This window comes from Phyllobates terribilis, unplaced genomic scaffold, assembly GCF_046119375.1.
Source record: "Phyllobates terribilis strain yellow unplaced genomic scaffold, ASM4611937v1 Scaffold_4__5_contigs__length_816908805, whole genome shotgun sequence".
NCBI classification, from domain to species: Eukaryota; Metazoa; Chordata; class Amphibia; order Anura; family Dendrobatidae; genus Phyllobates; species Phyllobates terribilis.
The window spans coordinates 683,890,919-683,906,178 of NW_027362764.1; the positions used below are offsets into that span (position 1 = coordinate 683,890,919).

Sequence of the window (15,260 nt, forward strand, 5' to 3'; positions counted from 1 at the left end):
GGTTGCCAGTGACTTTGAGCTGCTCTTCAAGGGGGAGGGTCGTGTTGCCTGCAAAAGTCTTCTTCTTGGGGTTACCGGTTGTTGCCTCCAGCCACCCGGGAGACGCTGGTCCTGGTGAAAAGGAGCCTAGTATTAAAAATAAATAAGCAACAATGCTGGAGGCCCACGGTGATCAGAAGGATTCTGGTATTTTGCAGAGATGAAATAGCGCAAGAGAGAAAGCAAATGAAAAAAAGAAAAGAGAATGAATGTGTGCACTTCTGAAAGGGAATGGAAAAAAGGCATAGAAGAGAGTGCCCCCTGCTGGTGGAAGGAAGGAAAAAGCAAAAGACTACACACCTGGTATTCCCAGGCAGTCTCCCATCCAAGTATTAACCAGGCCCAAGCCTGCTTAGCTTCCGAGATCAGACGAGATCGAGCGTGTTCAGGGTGGTGTGGCCATAGACAGAGACAAGCCTCTCACTTGCTGCTTTTCTACTTTGAAGTCTGGCTGCCGGCTGCCCTTTCCAGTGCTCAGCAAGACCAGGTCTTTTTGTGCTTTCCCTTCTCTTCAATTTTTTTGCTGGCTTCCTTAAAAGGTCTTGTAGACAGAAGGCCCCACTCAGAGCCGCTGAGCTCACTGATCGGCTGCAGCGCTGTCGATGGAACGTCAGCTTCACGGCCAATGCCACAGGCCGAGAGCGGAGGCGAGACTCAACGGTAGACCCGGGTAGGGTGAGTAGAGCGCGGTTAGTTGCTTTCTAATAGCCTGCAGCCGGGGATTAACTTTTAATGAAAGAGAACAATCCCTTTGACTGTCTGCAGCGCGCCACACCTAGGAAGCGCACTCTCACACACAAGCCAGCATGCACACGTGCTCCCACGTGACAACACCCCCTATCTGCACCTACAACCTCTCCGTCACCATGCGTCAGACTCTCCTGCCTGTTTTATGATTTCAGGGCCCTAGCAGGAATCACCCCCCCTCCCCAATTCCTTCCGCACCTTCCTTGCCTTCCTTGCACTGAGGTTAGCTCTTTGTCAGCCGTCTGGCTTGGTTACATAAGCTTCTTTGCAGAGAAACATGTTACTTCTGCTGGACATCGCTAGACGGCCAGCATCCAAAACCTTCCCTGGGCACCTGCTGAAAGCCTGGCCCCTTCACGACCCCGGGTACTTTTAACGCCATCATTTCCACACGGCGAGCTGCGGAGTCAATAAGCACTCCTCGCCGTGGCAAGGAGCTCGGTGAAGGCGGCGGGGTAGCGTACTTAGCTGCCAACTGGCTCAGAGGTCTTGTGGCTTCCATCATCTAAGTTACTTAAGGTCGGTGTCCGGCAAGATGCCGTTCCATGCTAGCCGAGCTGGGCAGTAGGGCAAAACGTCATCAAAATGGTCTACAGCACCCGGTGTTCCCAGGAGGTCTCCCATCCAAGTACTGTCCGAGCCCAGCCCTGCTTTGCTTCCAGGATCAAATGAGATCGGGCGTATCCAAGGTGGTATGGCCAGTGGACGTTGCTTGATCCATCGCCCGGCCAGCCTTTCTCAGGATCGCTTGATGGCGAGCAATCTGGCCGTGACGGTCCGGGCTCCGAAGGGTCCATGCAAAGTCTGTGCCGTCCCTACAGGTGTGGTTTGTTTAGCAGTCATTCACCCGCCGCATCAGGTGTCTTCAAAAATGTCTCGGCGCAGGGTCTCCTGCAGGCTAAACCCTTCATCGCGGTAATGTGACAGAAAGAGCAAGCTGGACCCGTAACTTGGGGGCGGAGCGAGACGTCCAGGGGTGAATGAAGGAAGAGGGTGAGATGGTTGCCAGTGACTTTGAGCTGCTCTTCAGGGGGAGGGTCGTGTTGCCTGCAAAAGTCTTCTGCTTGGGGTTACCGGTTGTTACCTCCAGCCACCCGGGAGACGCTGGTCCTGGTGAAAAGGAGCCTAGTATTAAAAGTAAATAAGCAACAATGCTGGAGGCCCACGGTGATCAGAAGGATGCTGGTATTTTGCAGAGATGAAATAGCGCAAGAGAGAAAGCAAATGAAAAAAAGAAAAGAGAATGAATGTGTGCATTTGTGAAAGGGAATGGAAAAAAGGCATAGAAGAGAGTGCCCCCTGCTGGTGGAAGGAAGGAAAAAGCAAAAGCCTACAGCACCTGGCATTCCCAGGCGGTCTCTGTTAAATGGTTAGTTATGGAAATTCATTTGGAATGTTAATCGATTATCATTTTTTTGAGTTCTATGCCTCAGCCATCGTGTCTATTTGACATGCGCTATTTGTGTGTGTATTTTTGGTTCACTACCATATGTAGAACAGGTGTCCATACGACTGGCTATAAAAGCCCATGGCACAGAAAGGGGGGGCTCTCTTGCTCTGCCCACCCCACAAGACACAGAATCTTCATGCTGAGAAGCAGATGACATGTAGGCCTGGACACATGCTGGACAAAGACATGATTTACCAGCCAGGATCCAAGGAAAGATGGGTGAATCTCAACAATTAAGGTAATTATGGAAAAATGGACAATTACTTTATAACTACTTATTGTATGTACCTGCTGCAATCTGATTCTTTTTAATGGACAATCCAAGAATAAATAGATACATTTTTTTATAAGAATATCGTGATATTGATACTTTGAGAAGTCCTCAGTAGATAAAAATAATACAGGAAGAGTATTATTTTACAATGGTGAGCCAGCCAGTCCTGTTTTTTTGTTTTTTAAATTAAGTAAGTGAATTTCTTCGGTGAACAAGGGGGGAGTCCTGACGAGCTGAACAGCTGTTGTTCACGTGTCAGTAAATTCACTAGTTTGTCACGAGAAGCAGAAAGTACAGACTGAGGAAAGACAGGAAGCAGAGGTACTAACAAGGAACAGAATCACACAGGAAAAGAATCAGACGAACTGAAGACAGGACGTGCTGATAAAGAGAAGCCAAGGAATCTTAAGGTAAGCAAAATATGGATATAATTTCTTCTTTTGCTAAACAAAGTAATATTAATTTCAAAGTTAATGTACGAGATGACATAGAAGTTTTGTGGCTCAGTTTATACAAAGAATGTGAAATGCAGAATTTACAGTTAACTTCTAAATTGGTAAATAGAGACAAACAGAAATTGAGAAATATTCTACATTTGGTAGATTTTTTTCATAGTCTTGTGTTAGAGATTTCTAAGCAGGAAAATAGTGTAGAAGTGTCAGACGGTGATACTGATTCAGACTGTAATGTGGAAAATGAACAAGAAGTAAGACACGTGTCTGTAACTGAAGGTGACCTTGGGTCTGACCAAGAGACGGACATACAGAAACCTGACATGGGAGGAGACATGACTGACATACGAGAAACCGACATACTAGGTGATGTGGGAGGAGACGTGAGTGACGTAGGAGGAATGGACGTACAAGAGCCACTAAAAATATCAGAGAATTCTGGAATTACCCAGGCTCAACTCCAAATAAAAATGAGGAAAAATTTGCTGAAATTATACAAAATCATGCCAAAATATGATGTCAAAATCCATGCCTGTAGAAATTCAGAGACATTTGATAAATTCTCTGATAAGTTTGATTTATCCAATGAGGAGAGGAATCAATTATTTAAAATATGGATTCCTGTGACATTGTCCAGACGTTTACATTTAATGCCCTGTGAAAATTACTCTCCTAATGGATGGGAAAATGATTCGGACAGATTAAGATATTTGATTTATTGTGTCACAAAGGATTTTCCCAACATAGAAGATCTGCAGAAACTAAGGATTGGTAGGAAGGAATGTACATATACATTCATGTCCATATTTGAACGGTTGTACAAAGCTCTCATCAAAAATGGAAAAGTACAACATATGATAACAACTTTTGTACAAAAATTCAAATTCCTAAATTCAGTTTCCCAAGTTATGGCATCACAAAAAAAATCATTATTTGAATGTGCGCAGATGCTGGATTCTGTTAGAAAACATGAGAATCGTGAAAAGAAAATAAATCAAGCTAAATTTATAAAACCAGGAAAGGTAAAATCTTACCAAAAACCAATATCAAACTCTCCTAGACTGAGTCATCCCCATAGTGAACTCTATCAAATACGCAGAAGATTTCATATATGTTATAAGCCATATCAGCCAGTGCAAAGATCCATCTCTCCACAGAATGAGTTAATTCTCAGTCAGAACTGTGATTCTCTAAAAAGGAAAATGGCTGAAACTGATGGACAGAGACAGGCGAGATGACCAACTCACAGTGACGTCATGGAATGTGGACAGAAGAACAGGCAGTTCTCTGAGGTTTTGAAGGATAGAAAAATGTCTTTCCTAAATAGGGCGTTCCTGGAGATATTTGAGAGAGACAGAAGATTTGGTTTAGGGAGTGGCTAAGGAAAAACTGTAATTATAATGTTGTATCAAAATGTAATACAATGTCTCAATATTTATTTATAATCTTATACAGTAAATTGTAGTTACATAGTTTCTAATAGTTTATATATATATATATATATATATATATATATATATATATACACTTGTCTAAGTAGAGATTGCGTATAATTGTATTTATATATACGTTTATAAAATATATATATATATATTAATTAATAAATTAGAACTTCATATATATAAATTTAAGTAGCAATATTTTGAATTACATTAGAACCAACCAATATATGTATAAGATATTTAAATAATTCTGTTTCTGTATGAATTTGATATTTAATTTTATTTTCTTATATTTCCTTAGAGTTTTCATTCCAAAGCAGGATTTGATCAAAGAACTCTAAAATGGATTTATTTCTTTATTCACACAGGAAGAGAAAAAATTGCATGATTTTATGTGTATAACATTTTAAAATAATAACAATATATCTAGTTGAACTATAATATATATGTAATACTTATTAATTCTTTTGTGTTGCTAATGTTTTCTGTGCATGAAGTGTTCGTGCAAATTAAAGTAGCTTTACAGCATAATCTGTGACAGCTGCGGCCTTTGAACTTTGAGCTAATAGTATAGGATCCCATTCATTCTATTTTCAACTGATGTAACTTAAGACCGGGCAGCCAGTGAAAAAAGAATCTAAGACAAGAGTTTTTTCAAGTGTCTGAAATTCCAGTGACTTACTCTCATGTTATATAATATGTACTTGGGGAACATTCAAAGAAATATAAAGATATTCAATTGATATGGCAATGCGCATTAATAAATTGGGATACAACAATTTTGGGTTAAATATATATATACAGTACAGACCGAAAGTTTGGACACACCTTCTCATTTAAAGATTTTTCTGTATTTTCATGACTATGAAAATTGTACATTCACACTGAAGGCATCAAAACTATGAATTAACACATGTGGAATTATATACTTAACAAGAAAGTGGGAAACAACTGAAAATATGTCTTATATTCTAGGTTCTTCAAAGTAGTCACCTTTTGCTTTGATGACTGCTTTGCACACTCTTGGCATTCTCTTGATGAGCTTCAAGAGGTAGTCACCGGAAATGATCTTCCAACAATCTTGAAGGAGTTCCCAGAGATGCTTAGCACTTGTTGGCCCTTTTGCCTTCACTCTGCGGTCCAGCTCATCCCAAACCATCTCGATTGGGATCAGGTCTGGTGACTATGGAGGCCAGGTCATCTGGCGTAGCACCCCATCACTCTGCTTCTTGGTCAAATAGCCCTTACACAGCCTGGAGGTGTGTTTGGGGTCATGGTCCTGTTGAAAAATAAATAATGGTCCAACTAAACACAAAACGGATGGAAGAGCGTGCCGCTGCAAGATGCTGTGGTAGCCATGCTGGTTCAGTATGCCTTCAATTTTGAATAAATCCCCAACAGTGTCACCAGCAAAGCACCCCCACACCATCACACCTCCTCCTCCATGCTTCACAGTTGGAACCAGGCATGTAGAGTCCATCCGTTCACCTTTTCTGCGTCGCACAAAGACACAGTGGTTGGAACCAAAGATCTCAAATTTGGACTCATCAGACCAAAGCACAGATTTCCACTGGTCTAATGTCCATTCCTTGTGTTCTTTAGCCCAAACAAGTCTCTTCTGCTTGTTGCCTGTCCTTAGCAGTGGTTTCCTAGCTGCTATTTTACCATGAAGGCCTGCTGCACAAAGTCTCCTCTTAACAGTTGTTGTAGAGAGGTGTCTGCTGCTAGAACTCTGTGTAGCATTGACCTAGTCTCTAATCTGAGCTGCTGTTAACCTGCGATTTCTGAGGCTGGTGACTCGGATAAACTTATCCTCAGAAGCAGAGGTGACTCTTGGTCTTCCTTTCCTGGGGCGGTCCTCATGTGAGCCTGTTTCTTTGTAGCACTTGATGGTTTTTGCAACTGCACTTGGGGACACTTTCAAAGTTTTCCCAATTTTTCGGACTGACTGACCTTCATTTCTTAAAGTAATGATGGCCACTCGTTTTTCTTTACTTAGCTGCTTTTTTCTTGCCATAATACAAATTCTAACAGTCTATTCAGTAGGACTATCAGCTGTGTAACTACCAGACTTCTGCACAACACAACTGATGGTTCCAACCCCATTTATAAGGCAAGAAATCCCACTTATTAAACCTGACAGGGCACACCTGTGAAGTGAAAACCATTTCCGGTGACTACCTCTTGAAGCTCATCAAGAGAATGCCAAGAGTGTGCAAAGCAGTCATCAAAGCAAAAGGTGGCTACTTTGAAGAACCTAGAATATAAGACATATTTTCAGTTGTTTCACACTTTTTTGCTAAGTATATAATTCCACATGTGTTAATTCATAGTTTTGATGCCTTCAGTGTGAATGTACAATTTTCATAGTCATGAAAATACAGAAAAATCTTTAAATGAGAAGGTGTGTCCAAACTTTTGGTCTATACTGTATATATATATATATATATATATATATATAAAACTTCATATGTGGAATGTTTGAGTTGAACAGATCTGAGAATGTCAGAGTGAAGGTGACAGATGAGTAAATCAGCAGCTGCTAAGTGTGATTGATGTGACAGAGGCCTCGTATGTTTGTATGTTTGAAAAAAAAAATGTTTCTTTATGTGAAGGTACAAAAATATATTTAATTCTGAGGAAATTATAATACATAATTAGGTATTACAGTATCTACATATATATATTTCTATATTTCTTTAATAATTATTATTTCTTGATTTAACTAATAGTGGATAAGGGCAACCACACATCAAAATGGTTTACAAAGCAAATTTATATTTAGAATAATTTTCCACATGATAATATTCTTGAATAACTATAATATTATTTTTAATGGTTACCTAAATAGGTACACACCTCTCTTTAGTCAAATCTATGCTACTCATCGATATGAAATTTATGCACAATATTTCTAGAAGAATAATTATTTTTAATTTGGTTCCGATATATACATAAATTTTATAAAATAATATTTTTGGTATTAAGGGGGAAAATGTGTTTTTGATCCTGATTACATAATCACTTTTGATCAATACTTATTTTCCACACATTTTAATAAAGAAGAAATAATAATAAGGTACTATGGTATAATTAAGAAGGGTATTACATGCAAAGTTGCATAATTTAATATTTTTTGGTGGTACAAGGTTATGACAAATATGAAATCATCCAGATAATGGAGATATAAGGGTATTTTTTATGGAGAATATAATTACCCTGCATTTGTCATTAAAATTTAAAGGCCTTATTTTTATTTTTATTCTTATTTTTACTCTTAATTTTATTTTTCATTTTTAAAATTTTATTCTTACTTTATACTTCTTATTTTTCTATTTTTTCATTTTTTAATTCTCATTTGATTTTATTTGAGTTCAATATCTCAATTGAGAAAACACATTAATATTTAATAAAGTAATGTCTAATACAAGAGTATTGCTTCATTAAATATATATTGCTAAGGAAAAAAATGTTTACATTTTCTGAGTAAACACAACAATTCATTCATTCATTTATTCATTCATTCATTCATTCATACATTCATATATTTATTCATTTTGGTTCAGGAGTATACATTCTTTGATATTATTGGTTTAATAAAGATATAAAAACTTGTTTTTTAAAAATACACTGACACCTATCGGTTGGAAAAGGTAATTACACCTATGACATAAAAATGTTCTATCATATGGAGAACTTGATTGATAATGAATTATTATCTATTATTGTTTATTATTCCAAACATAATTTATTTTAATATTTTGATAATAATTAGATGGATATTACTGATTGCTATGGTACGCTGTGATATTATAGGTTAGGAAAAACTGCCAGATTTGGTATCAGATTAGGGAATGAAGACTTCAATAAAGACATTGCAATTATGAATTCTATCTTAATAAAGACTTTTAATTTTTATAAATCAAAGAGATTCTCAAAAGTTACAAGAAGAAGCAACTGATATCCGGACGTCTCAGAAGGTAACAGGTGTGAATGCTGAGTGTTATAATAGACTGTGTCCATTACATACAATACAATTCACACCACTGATCACCAGGACGGCAGAGGACGATGATCCTATATGTACTGTGTTGTGTTTAAGTTTCATCACGTTCCAGTGGTTTCTTATCACCTGCAACGCTTCAATGAAAGCTGGTGAACAGGTAATACCTGGCATAAGTGTCCTGTATATAAAGGACTGAGTACTGGTTATGGTGCTATATAAAGCAGGAAAGTGGCAAGTTAACCCTTGCTTTACTGACCAAAGACGTCACATCTGTTCCAAAAGTGACACGAGACCAGTGCGGACACACGGAATATTCCAAAGACGATCCAACGTAAGTCCAGGTGACACTGCACAGATATTAAAGCTACATTTCAACCATGGACTTTGTTTTCTTATCAACTGACACACATGATCTTTCTAATAAAGAGTACAGTTTATGGACTGAACAATAATGAACACAATTATGGACTGTACAATATCTACATGCTGTAATTTATTTCAAAGGAGTTTTCATCTAAAGACTGTTATAAAAGAACCAAGAAGAAGACGAGACGACGACCCGATGACATCAGATGATGACGATTGAACCCGCGATTGCTTCAATTTAGATATAGGGAAGTATAATTATACGTATTAAATGAATATTAGTCACGGCTTACCATAACATGAATTCACATCATTATATAACAATAATCCGATATTGATACTATTATTACTATTATTATTATTATGGAAATTTAATGATATTGCCAAGGAAGAAGGAAAGAAAAAATGATTGATGAATGTATCTTCTTTTGAGAAATTTCAGTTAAAGTCCTTATATTCTCAAAAAAGGGGGAAATGTTAAATGGTTAATTATGGAAATTCATTTGGAATGTTAATCGATAATCATTTTTCTGAGTTCTATGCCTCAGCCATCGTGTCTAGTTGACATGCGCTATTTGTGTGTGTATTTTTGGTTCACTACCATATGTAGAACAGGTGTCCATACGACTGGCTATAAAAGCCAATGGTACAGAAAGGGGGGGCTCTCTTGCTCTGCCCACCCCACAAGACACAGAATCTTCATGCTGAGAAGCAGATGACATGTAGGCCTGGACACATGCTGGACAAAAACATGATTTACCAGCCAGGATCCAAGGAAAGATGGGTGAATCTCAACAATTAAGCAAATTATGGACAAATGGACAATTACTTTATAACTAATTATTGTATGTACCTGCTGCAATCTGATTCTTTTTAATGGACAATCCAAGAATAAACAGTTACATTTTTTATAAGAAGATCGTGATATTGATACTTTGAGAAGTACTCAGAAGAAATAAATAATACAGGAAGAGTATTATTTTACAGTCTCCCATCCAAGTACTAAGCAGGCCCGCCCATGCTTAGCTTCCGAGATCAGATGAAATCGGGCGTGTTCAGGGTGGTGTGGCCGTAGGCAGAGACATGCCTCTCACTTGCTGCTGAAGGCTAAACCCTTCATCGCGATAATGTGACAGAAAGAGCAAGCTGGACCCGTAACTTGGGGGCGGAGCGAGACGTCCAGGGGTGAATGAAGGAAGAGGGTGAGATGGTTGCCAGTGACTTTGAGCTGCTCTTCAGGGGGGAGGGTCATGTTGCCTGCAAAGGTCTTCTGCTTAGGGTTACCGGTGGTTGCCTCCAGCCACGCGGGAGACGCTGGTCCTGGTGAAAAGGAGCCTAGTATTAAAAGTAAAGAAGCAACAATGCTGGAGGCCCACAGTGATCAGAAGGATGCTGGTATTTTGCAGAGATGAAATAGCGCAAGAGAGAAAGCAAATGAAAAAAAGAAAAGAGAATGAATGTGTGCACTTGTGAAAGGGAATGGAAAAAAGTCATAGAAGAGAGTGCCCCCTGCTGGTGGAAGGAAGGAAAAAGCAAAAGCCTACAGCACTTGGTATTCCCAGGCGGTCTCCCATCCAAGTACTCACCAGGCCCAACCCTGCTTAGTTTCCAAGATCAGGCGTGTCCAGGGTGGTGTGGCCGTAGGAAAAGACCAGCCTCTCACTTGCTGCTTTTCTACTTTGACGTCTGGCTGCCGGCTGCCCTTTCCAGTGCTCAGCAAGACCAGGTCCTTTTGTGCTTTCCCTTCTCTTCAATTTTTTTGCTGGCTTCCTTAAAAGGTCTTGTAGACACAACGCCCCACTCAGAGCCGCTGAGCTCACTGATCGGCTGCAGCGCTGTCGACGGAACGTCAGCTTCACGGCCAATGCCACAGGCCGGGAGCAGAGGCGAGACTCACCGGTAGACCTGGGTAGGGTGAGTAGAGCACGGTTAGTTGCTTTCTAATAGCCTGCAGCCGGGGATTAACTTTTAATGAAAGGGAACAATCCCTTTGACTATCTGCAGCACGCTACACCTAGGAAGCGCACTCTCACACACAAGCCAGCATGCACACGTGCTCGCACGTGACAACACCCCCTATCTGCCCCTACAACCTCTCCGTCACCATGCGTCAGACTCTCCTGCCTGTTTTATGATTTCAGGGCCCTAGCAGGAATCACCCTCCCCCCTCCCCAATTCCTTCCTTGCCTTCCTTGCACTGAGGTTAGCTCTTTGTCAGCTGTCTGGCTTGGTTACACAAGCTTCTTTGCAGAGAAACATGTTACTTCTGCTGGCCCTCGCTAGGCGGCCGGCATCCAAAACCTTCCCTGGGCACCTGCTGAAAGCCTGGCCCCTTCACGGCCCCGGGTGCTTTTAACGCCATCATTTCCACACGGCGAGCTGCGGATTCAATAAGCACTCCTAGCCGTGGCAAGGAGCTCGGTGTCAGGCCTGCGTGAAAGCGACGGGGTAGCGTACTTAGCTGCCAACTGGCTCAGAGGCCTTGGGGCTTCCATCATCTAAGTTACTTAAGGTCGGTGTCCGGCAAGGCGCCGTTCCATGCTAGACGAGCTGGGCAGTAGGGCAAAACGTCATCAAAATGGTCTACAGCACCTGGTGTTCCCAGGAGGTCTCCCATCCAAGTACTGTCTGATCAAAGCTCTGCTTTGCTTCCAAGATCAGACGAGATCGGGCGTATCCAAGGTGATATGGCCAGTAGACGCTGCTCGATCCATCGCCCGGCCAGCCTTTCTCAGGATCGCTTGGTGGCGAGCAATCTGGCCATGATGGGGCGGGCTCCGAAGGGTCCATGCAAAGGCTGTGCCATCCCTACAGGTGGTTTGTTTAGCAGTGATTCACCCGCCGCATCAGGTGTCTTCAAAAATGTCTCGGCGCAGGGTCTCCTGCAGGCTAAAACCTTCATCGCGGTAATGTGACAGAAAGAGCAAGCAGGACCCGTAACTTGGGGGCAGAGCGAGACGTCCAGGGGTGAATGAAGGAAGAGGGTGAGATGGTTGCCAGTGACTTTGAGCTGCTCTTCAGGGGGGAGGGTCGTGTTGCCTGCAAAGGTCTTCTGCTTGGGGTTACCGGTGGTTGCCTCCAGCCACGCGGGAGATGCTGGTCCTGGTGAAAAGTAGCCTAGTATTAAAAGTAAAGAAGCAACAATGCTGGAGGCCCACGGTGATCATAAGGATGCTGGAATTTTGCAGAGATGAAATAGCGCAAGAGAGAAAGCAAATGAAAAAAAGAAAAGAGAATGAATGTGTGCACTTGTGAAAGGTAATAGAAAAAGGCACAGAAGAGAGTGCCCCCTGCTGGTGGAAGGAAAGAAAAAGCAAAAGCCTACAGCACCTGGTAGTCCCAGGCAGTCTCCCATCCAAGTACTAACCAGACCTGACACTGCTTAATTTCCGAGATCAGATGAGATCGGGCATGTTCAGGGTGGTGTGGCCATAGGCAGAGAAAAGCCTCTCACTTGCTGCTTTTCTACTTTGAAGTCTGGCTGCAGGCTGCCCTTTCCAGTGCTCAGCAAGACCATGTCCTTTTGTGCTTTCCCTTCTCTTCAATTTTTTTGCTGGCTTCCTTAAAAGGTCTTGTAGACAGAACGCCCCACTCAGAGCCGCTGAGTTCACTGATCGGCTGCAGCACTGTTGACGGAACGTCAGCTTCACTGCCAATACCACTGGCCTGGAGCAGAGGCGAGACTCACCAGTAGACCCGGGTAGGGTGAGTAGAGCGTGGTTAGTTGCTTTCTAATAGCCTGCAGCCGGGGATTAACTTTTAATGAAAGGGAACAATCCCTTTGACTGTCTGCAGCGCGCCACACCTAGGAAGCGCACTCTCACACACAAGCCAGCATGCACACGTGCTCGCACGTGACAACACCCCCTATCTGCCCCTACAACCTCTCCGTCACCATGCGTCAGACTCTCCTGCCTATTTTATGATTTCAGGGCCCTAGCAGGAATCACCCTCCCCCCTCCCCAATTCCTTCCGCACCTTCCTTGACTTCCTTGCACTGAGGTTAGCTCTTTGTCAAACGTCTGGCTTGGTTACACAAGCTTCTTTGCAGAGAAACATGTTACTTCTGCTGGCCCTCGCTAGGCGGCCGGCATCCAAAACCTTCCCTGGGAACCTGCTGAAAGCCTGGCCCCTTCACGGCCCCGGGTGCTTTTAACACCATCATTTCCACACGGCGAGCTGCGGAGTCAATAAGCACTCCTAGCCATGGCAAGGAGCTCGGTGTCAGGCCTGCGTGAAGGCGGCGGGGTAGCGTACTTAACTTCCAACTGGCTCAGAGGCCTTGGGGCTTCCATCATCTAAGTTACTTAAGGTCGGTGTCCGGCAAGGCGCTGTTCCATGCTAGCCGAGCTGGGCAGTAGGGCAAAACGTCATCAAAATGGTCTACAGCACCCGGTGTTCCCAGGAGGTCTCCCATCCAAGTACTGTCTGAGCCCAGCCCTGCTTTGCTTCCGAGATCTGACGAGATCAGGCGTATCCAAGGTGGTATGGCCAGTAGACGCTGCTCGATCCATCGCCCGGCCAGCCTTTCTCAGGATCGCTTGGTGGCGAGCAATCTGGCCGTGACGGGGCGGGCTCTGAAGGGTTCATGTAAAGGTTGTGCCATCCCTACAGGTGGGTTTGTTTAGCAGTGATTCACAGGCCGCATCAGGTGTCTTCAAAAATGTCTCGGCGCAGTGTCTCCTGCAGGCTAAACCCTTCATCGCGGTAATGTGACAGAAAGAGCAAGCTGGACCCGTAACTTGGGGGCGGAGCGAGACGTCCAGGGGTGAATGAAGGAAGAGGGTGAGATGGTTGCCAGTGACTTTGAGCTGCTCTTCAGGGGGGAGGGTCGTGTTGCCTGCAAAGGTCTTCTGCTTGGGGTTACCGGTGGTTGCCTCCAGCCACCCGGGAGACGCTGGTCCTGGTGAAAAGGAGCCTAGTATTAAAAGTAAATAAGCAACAATGCTGGAGGCCCACGGTGATCAGAAGGATACTGGTATTTTGCAGAGATGAAATAGCGAAAGAGAGAAAGCAAATGAAAAAAAGAAAAGAGAATGAATGTGTGCACTTGTGAAAGGGAATGGAAAAAAGGCATAGAGGAGAGTGCCCCCTGCTGGTGGAAGGAAGGAAAAAGCAAAAGCCTACAGCACCTGGCATTCCCAGGCGGTCTCTGTTAAATGGATAATTATGGAAATTCATTTGGAATGTTAATCGATAATCATTTTTCTGAGTTCTGTGCCTCAGCCATCGTGTCTAGTTGACATGCGCTATTTGTGTGTGTATTTTTGGTTCACTACCATATGTAGAACAGGTGTCCATGCGACTGGCTATAAAAGCCCATGGTACAGAAAGGGGGGGCTCTCTTGCTCTGCCCACGCCAAAAGACACAGAATCTTCATGCTGAGAAGCAGATGACATGTAGGCCTGGACACATGCTGGACAAAGACATGATTTACCAGCCAGGATGCAAGGAAAGATGGGTGAATCTCAACAATTAAGCTAATTATGGACAAATGGACAATTACTTTATAACTAATTATTGTATGTACCTGCTGCAATCTGATTCTTTTTAATGGACAATCCAAGAATAAATAGATACATTTTTTTATAAGAATATCGTGATATTGATACTTTGAGTAGTCCTCAGTAGAAAAAAATAATACAGGAAGAGTATTATTTTACAATGGTGAGCCAGCCAGTCCTGTTTTTTTGTTTTTTAAATTAAGTTAGTGAATTTCTTCCGTGAACAAGGGGGAAGTCCTGACGAGCTGAACAGCTGTTGTTCACGTGTCAGTAAATTCACTAGTTTGTCACGAGAAGCAGAAAGGACATACAGACTGAGGAAAGACAGGAAGCAGAGGTACTAACAAGGAACAGAATCACACAGGAAAAGAATCAGACGATCTGAAGACAGGACGTGCTGATAAAGAGAAGCCAAGGAATCTTAAGGTAAGCAAAATATGGATATAATTTCTTCTTTTGCTAAACAAAGTAATATTAATTTCAAAGTTAATGTAGGAGATGACAGAAGTTTTGTGGCTCAGTTTATAGAAAGAATGTGAATTGCAGAATTTACAGTTAACTTCTAAATTGGTAAATAGAGACAAACAGAAATTGAGAAATATTCTACATTTGGTAGATTTTTTTCATAGTCTTGTGTTAGAGATTTCTAAGCAGGAAAATAGTGTAGAAGTGTCAGACGGTGATACTGATTCAGACTGTAATGTGGAAAATGAACAAGAAGTAAGACACGTGTCTGTAACTGAAGGTGACCTTGGGTCTGACCAAGAGACGGACATACAGAAACCTGACATGGGAGGAGACATGACTGACATACGAGAAACCGACATACTAGGTGATGTGGGAGGAGACGTGAGTGACGTAGGAGGAACGGACGTACAAGAGCCACTAAAAATATCAGAGAATTCTGGAATTACCCAGGCTCAACTCCAAATTAAAATGAGGAAAAATTTGCTGAAATTATACAAAATCATGCCAAAAT

At 42.3% G+C, this 15,260-nt stretch overlaps 6 pseudogenes; all 6 read right to left on the minus strand.

Moving 5' to 3' along the window:
• Positions 1-328: 328 nt before the first annotated feature.
• LOC141268751 (5S ribosomal RNA) lies at positions 329-446 on the minus strand (annotated as a pseudogene).
• A 927-nt stretch (positions 447-1,373) lies between these two features.
• On the minus strand, positions 1,374-1,493 carry LOC141268653 (5S ribosomal RNA; annotated as a pseudogene).
• An 8,820-nt stretch (positions 1,494-10,313) lies between these two features.
• On the minus strand, positions 10,314-10,422 carry LOC141270059 (5S ribosomal RNA; annotated as a pseudogene).
• Positions 10,423-11,356: 934 nt separating this feature from the next.
• LOC141270258 (5S ribosomal RNA) lies at positions 11,357-11,476 on the minus strand (annotated as a pseudogene).
• Positions 11,477-12,094: 618 nt separating this feature from the next.
• On the minus strand, positions 12,095-12,213 carry LOC141268008 (5S ribosomal RNA; annotated as a pseudogene).
• A 943-nt stretch (positions 12,214-13,156) lies between these two features.
• On the minus strand, positions 13,157-13,276 carry LOC141267665 (5S ribosomal RNA; annotated as a pseudogene).
• Positions 13,277-15,260: the final 1,984 nt, after the last annotated feature.